This window comes from Vanessa cardui, chromosome 6 (assembly GCF_905220365.1).
Source record: "Vanessa cardui chromosome 6, ilVanCard2.1, whole genome shotgun sequence".
NCBI lineage: Eukaryota > Metazoa > Arthropoda > Insecta > Lepidoptera > Nymphalidae > Vanessa > Vanessa cardui.
Genome location: NC_061128.1, coordinates 7,598,244 through 7,605,649, shown reverse-complemented (window position 1 = coordinate 7,605,649; position 7,406 = coordinate 7,598,244).

Here is a 7,406-nt window from a genome sequence, read left to right as displayed (position 1 = left end):
AAGGACGCTCATAAACATAGTCTATTTTTTGCCTTAGTATTGATGACAAACCCTAAAAAACATGAGCGTAGCCCCAGAAAACAATTAGTTGAAAATAAATGCAAAACTAAGTTTTGCCCTTTATCGATGGCATTAAGCAGGCATTACATTATTTATGAGGCGAAATGATCCAGCGGTTAGAACGCGTGCATCTTAACCGATGATTACGGGTTTAAACCCAGGCAAGCACCTCTGAATATCCATATCCTTAATTTGGGTTTATAATTCACCTCGTTCTCAGCGGTGAAGAAAAACATCGTGAGGAAACCTGCAGGTGTCAAATTTCATAGAAATTCTGCCGCATGTGTATTCCACCAGCCCGCATTGGAACAGCGTGGTGTAATATGTTCCAAACCCTCTCCTTACTGGAAGAGGAGGCCTTAGCCCAGCAATGGAAAATTTACAGGCTGTTACTTTGCATTAGTTAGGTAATTGTAACTGTACTAATTGATCTCCAAATGTCTCTGAGTTTAGGCACCCCCCACGCATCAATTATTTAGCAGCTAAATATATGAAAATGAAATGAGCACTTAAACAAAAATAATATAGAACTAATAGTAGTAGTCATAGTTTGAATGTCAGTGAACCAGGGTTATTGCACACGGGCAGGATAAAACCAGTGGTTTATTGACTGTTTCGACATTCCATAACCATCAGGTGGCTAATTTATATGTCTGCTTTCGTGTTTTAGTAGCATTTACATGACAAATAATAGTTTATAATTTATATTAGACTTAAAGAGCACACCGTTTGCGTTAATTTTTCCTTGCCCACTGTATGCACAAATTTATAGTTTTGCAATTTATATTCATCAATAGATAGTGAGTATGGTAATTTACAAATTTCCATATATAACACTCAAAGACATTCAAATTTATTAAGCAAATATTGGAAACGTAATGAATGCATTAAATGCAATAAAACGCTTTTTGTTAAAAGTTCAAATGTAATAAAGCCATTCTGTTAATGGTTTCTGCTGTTAATAAATTGTGTACGTTTAAATCGTATTTAAAATTTTATTTTAAAAAGAATAGACATTAAAATGTTTTAATTAGGATATAACTATTTCATATTGTGATTTAATTTTTTTTGATACCTAATGTTAAATAATTATTTCTGGGTGCTTATATAAAATATAATCTAATTTCATGTTGGTGTGTCTACACCGAAAGGCAGTTCCTGCTGGATGAAGGCCTCACCCAAAGATCTCGACAATGGACGGGTTTTCGTGTTTATCGTTGCCACTCCAGAAATTATTAATTAGCAATTATTTTTTCTGATTCAGTCTTACAAGGAAACTTTAACAATAGCTCTCTCCATTGTAGCATATGAAGCGCTTAAAAGCGATCACGTCTCTCATCCCTGAGTCATCACTGGCAAAATACACTGGTTGAAAACATTCAAATGACGAACTTTCAGAAAGACTAATAGTTCCTCCTGCCTAGTTAGATGACTATCTATACTAGGTAAGTATAGTCGTCGACAACTTCGAGTGCAGTGTTCCCAACATTTACTTCAGTTGGTTTAACTGGAAATTCGACATAATATTTATCTTTTCCATTTTAAAGTTTTTTTTATTGAGAGACTGTACTGAGGTCATCGTTTGTCGTACCGATGTATTTTAAGGTAGGCATGACTACCACACAATCAGCAAATCGAACATGAGTGACGAAGTTGCCATTGTTGTCGATGCCAGTCTCTTTCTAGAAGACTGAAGAGGCAGAATTTGTTTGCCGCTCCTTTGGAGGATTCCAAAGGAGCGGCAAACAAATTCTGCCTCAAGTTCTGATCTTGGAGTCGGGCAGAAAAGGTAGAATTCTCATATTCACACTTTAACAACTTGATATATCAACAGCAAACTTGGCACCATTAAACAGACTTTAGGCCTAGGCCTTAATCGAATTAAAGACAATCTCACAGTCCATGAATTATGAGCATACTAGCTGATTATATACCTCGATATTCTGTATAGTTTGCCGCACAGAGTATTTGGACTATGGAACTACAGTCAAAGCCACTCGATTGTCCGGAGACTGGAAATAAAACTTGCGTTAAATACGATTCGCAATACATCTCGAAAATAACTTATAAACAGAAATCAAGTCAGTAATTCTTCAATAGGCTTCCAACATATTTATTTATTTATTTATTTATTTAACCATTTATTAAACTTGCCAGATACATAGAAGGTGAAAATGTGTACACAGAAAAAATAAGTTTAAAAGGTATACTTATCCCTAGAAGAGATTTCTTCTAGTATACCCAAGAAAGAAAAAACATAGACAGGAAAGTTAAAAGGTAGACAAGCAAAATCATACAACAGGAGAAAAGTTACAAAACCACAAAAAAAATATACTAAATTAAAACTAAAATTACAAAAAAATATATATATTAAAATAATTATAAAATAATAAATATATTAAAATATAAATACATATACAAATATATAAATAAATAAATATGTTTATGCCATTTTACCATGAATCAACATTGGGATAAGAAATACTCTTTCAATTTCTTTTTGAAAATGTAAAAGTACTTACTAGTGCGAATTGTAAACGGCAGCGATCACAATCACAATCTCGCTGCATTAACAGTGAAAGCGTTAGAGTAAAAATTGGAAGTATGGGATGGGATACGGAGTAGAAGCTGGGACATTGGGACGACGTGGGGAACCAGGGGGATGCAAGTAAACAAAACGCTCACGAAGGTAACTGGGGTACAGTGGATTAAAAAGTATGCTGTAAAGAAGACATAAAACGTGAGTATCCCTGCGAAGTCTTATAGGAAGCCACTTGAGTTCAGCTCGATATTTTGAGACATGGTCAAATTTGCGGAGTCCGAAGATGTAGCGAATACAAAGGTTTTGTAGCCTCTCAAGCTTATTAAGTAGTTCTTCAGTAGTGTCAAGGAAGCAAGAATCAGCATAGTCTAGGATATATCATAGGTAGCAGAAGAGACTGGACAAGAAGAATTTTAGTTTTGTTGCGAAGGAAGTACTGCAGATTTTTTAGATAGTGAATAGAAAAGTGAAGCTTTTTACTTACCTCGTTGACATGCTTAGACCAGGACAGGTCATTACTAAAATGAAGATCTAGATTTTTAGCGGAATCGGTATAATTGATTGGTATGCCGTTATACACCAAAAGAGAAATATGGTTTAAAGTTTTGAGCATATTACGACTACCAATAACCAAAGCCTGTGATTTCGTGGGATTTAGCACAAGTCCGAACCGCTCAGCCCAGCTGTGTATACGTCTAAGATCTTTATTAACCCCGGCAATAGCTGTTGTAGCATCCACAACACTAAAGTGGTGATATAATTGTAGATCATCAGCGTAAAGATGAAACTTAGAAGAAATTACCGCAGATATAGTGTTAATGAAGATAGAAAATAATAGAGGAGATAGAACACCGCCTTGAGGAACACCCGATTTCAGATTGCACCAATTTGAGTGAAGCTCACCCAATTGAATGCACTGCGAGCGTCCTCGAAGATAAGACTCGAACCAGCTACACGAAGAGGAAGAAACATTTAATGACCTGAGCACGCTTAACAGAACGTCGAAGTCTACCGAATTAAATGCATTACTGAAGTCAAGTAATACTACCACAGTAAGCTGGCGATTGTCCATAGCGTGTCTAATGTCTTCTGTTACTTTTAGAAGGACTATTACAGTGCTGTGTCCAGGCCGAAACCCAGACTGCCAAGGATTCAGAAGACGATTAGAGACTAGATGTTGTGCTAACTGCTCATGAACGATATGTTCCAGAACTTTAGATAGGAAAGGAAGGATTGAAATAGGGCGATAATGTGATGGGGAAGTAGGGTGGGATATTTTAGGTAAAGGAATAATACTAGCATTTTTCCATACTGACGGAAAGGTAGATGAGTTAATAGAAAAATAAAATATATTTTTCAGTACTGGAAGGAGCTCAGGAAGAATGAGAAGGATCATTCTGGAACAAATCAGGTCACAACCAATTGCTGCTGATTTAATGGACATTATGTGCCTCCTCACATCATTTTCGGTAACTGGCTGTAGAGAGAATGAAGAATATAGCGGTAATATAGATTTGGATAAATCCGAAATGGTTTTTGTTTTTATGAAATCATCCAAAGTTACAGGGGATGTGGAGAAGTGTGAGTTTAATGCATTCAGATCCACTGAATTGTCACCAGAAAAAGGAACTTTACCAATTCCGAAAGATTTTAGGAAATTTCAGACCTGCTTGCTGTCGGAATTGTCGATAGTGTTGTGGATATGTATTATGTACCTTCGCTTAGCTTCGCGACATAATTTATTGCATCGGTTGCGCAACAATCTGTACCGGTCTAAGTTATCAACCGTTGGAAATTTCTTAAGGCGAGCTTTAGCTTTGTCGCGCTTAGCCATCATTTCCCTAATACTGTCAGTATTCCAGGGCGCAGGACGATGTTTTATTCGAATACGTTTAACGGGAGCATGAACGTTATACAGATCGTTTAATTTAGAATTAAAAACTTCAACTTTTAAATCCATCGTATTTTCATTAAAGACTTGCACCCATTCAATACTGACTGCATCACTTTTAAGCTTATTTATGTCAATTTGGTTAAAGCAACGACGAATGGCGTAAGGAGCTTTGGTTTTGGAAGGATGGACTTTATAGGAAATAAATATAAGGTCATGATAGGAAAATTTTTGCAGAGAAGGTGTTGTGTTAGGGAAATGATGTGTTGCAGACAAGGGAAGAGAGTACAAGTTTAAGGAAGACAGAACTGAAAGGAGCTTACGAGAACGGCTGTCGTTTTTCAGCAAACAGGTGTTAAAATCTCCCATCAGCAGGATATTACATAATCATATATGTAGTATTTAACCATCAAGTACGACGGAGTTAAATAACTGCCGAAGGGCTTTAAGGATACCGATCCTTAAGGTGCAGATGGATGGCAAAAGCAACCCCCAACTTCAGAAGCTCCACTTTTGAATTTTCCGAGAGCTATTGTAATGTCATATACGATGACTTCTGTGATAACTTTAGTGTAATGCCGGTTTTGAATTGATCTGAAATTTGACTATTAACGAGTAACTGCGTAGACGTGTACTTATAACGGTCCGTAGAATTTCTTAACCTCTCCCAACAACTTGGGTTTTGATGTAACGATTTTGTCTTTACCTTCGTATATTAGCTTTGTCCAATAATCAAATCTATTACGAAAACTTTGCAGCATTTGTTCTGTTAGATAGTTTCTTTGTTAGTAATGTTTTAACAGTTAACACAAAAACTTGTGTGTGCATCAAAAAAGACTTCCAGAAGTAGTCACTACCTACCACTATTGCATGGAAGGCCGAAAAAAAAAGTTTGAGGTTTTGGACTTGAACAGTTGTTGAACGCACAGTAGTTTTGATCAGTTGGGATCTCTGGAGTTGACTTCAATATTCAACAAGTTTATTCTCCTACTGTTTTGAGCCAAGCTGTCTTCGCGTCGATATATAAATAGTTTATTTTTCCAATAAAGTCCATGCACGCGCACGCATTCATTAATGATGAAATTGATTACCAAACTTCAAAATAAGTATCCAATCTACTGTAACTTGTTCAAGGTTTCCTACAGTTCGATGATCCTCTGGTAAGGACCAGAGAACGTCGGTGTTAGTAACAAGGTCTGTATTGTATTACACTATTACCGAACCTAAGCAGGACTACTGATAACTTTGGGACCGAGGTTTTGTTGTCTGTATATATACGGCAAAAGCCGTTTGGAAAATGGAAAAAAAAAAACATTTTCCTTAAAATGAGAAGTTGTTTGAAGAATTAGTGCTCTATTTCCAAGTTTTAACTTTTAACATAATAATCATCGTTTAAGGTGTACGAGAGCGATAAATCCGTTTCTAACGTACTTACCAATTTTAGTAAAAAAATTATCACTTACAAACAAAAAGTAGATAAATTACTCTTCCAAACCGTATTGCTAAAAACTGATAATATACCACATAGTCTCAAAAACTATAATTATATATTATTCTGCGAAAATCCAACTCCATTCAGACAATAAACTGAATTTTCTTGTGATCGATTTGAATATATTATTCGTCTTGTCGTGATTTAAATAATTTAAAGGGCTTAACTGAAAAATAATTTGTATAGGATCTATTTGTTTTCCATACATATTATATGCCATATGTGTATATATATATATATTTGTGTTTTGTTTTACTTTTGTTTGAATTGATTATTTCATTGTGTATTCCATACTAAAAAGATTTTTTAACTAATCTTCTTATAATTATTTATTTTACTAATTATGTATTTAATGTCGTAAGAAATTTTATTCTTATCGATTAATATTAAAAGAGTTTTAGACGCCTCCAGTAATATTCAATCAATTATTTTTATCTATCAGTTTGCTATTCAAAATTTATCAGGAGTACAGACGTTAAAAAAATGCAACAAAAGAAATAAATCACGAAAACCTAAACTATTGTCATTACATTAAAAATCATAAAACCATTCAATACAAATTGATCTAAATTATAATGGCTTAATTATTCTAATGTTAAAATGTAAATGATTAGGATTTGAATAAATATTTAATTTAAAGCAAATTAAATGTATTTATTACACATTTATCAGATATATATCTTTATGTATCTGAATATAATGACTATACTTGAAATATTTGAGTTTATTACTCATAAAAAATTCCATACAATTATCAATACTTAAGTAATATGTGTATAGCATAGTTAACGGTCACAGTTGAATTTAAGGCAATCTCGATATTCGTAATGTGCATATGTAAATTCAAACAGCTTTATTATATAAGCTCAAATTTCAAGATTAATTTAACAATCTCTATGCAATGACTGCAATGTTGTAATCAAAAATAAACATTAATATTGACGCACCGACATACTCGTACGAGTATATATGTAACTCTGACTAGCAATAAGTATAATTATCAAAACGTACGCCTTTATTAAAAAAATATTATATAAAAAATATGGTGTCTTATTATATTTATAAATATAGTTTTAAAGAACCCATAATTCTTTTTGAATAAATGTTATTGATCTTCATTCGAATGAAGACTTCTATTATTTCTATTACAATATGATTAATTAAGTTCTAAAGAATAATCAGTTGCATACGAGTGTAACTATTTATCACTACGAACAAATGAAAGAAACATGCTGACAAGATAAGAATTACGTGGATACCCAAACCTGTATGTAAAAACTCAAACTTTTAACTACTATGACATAACTTGAAGCATATTAAATAACTACAAGGAAAAAATCTGAACACAGGATTATTTAGAGATTTATTTTCATTACACATTCTACCGCCAAATAGCAGTCCAAAATATTTTTGTATTCTGG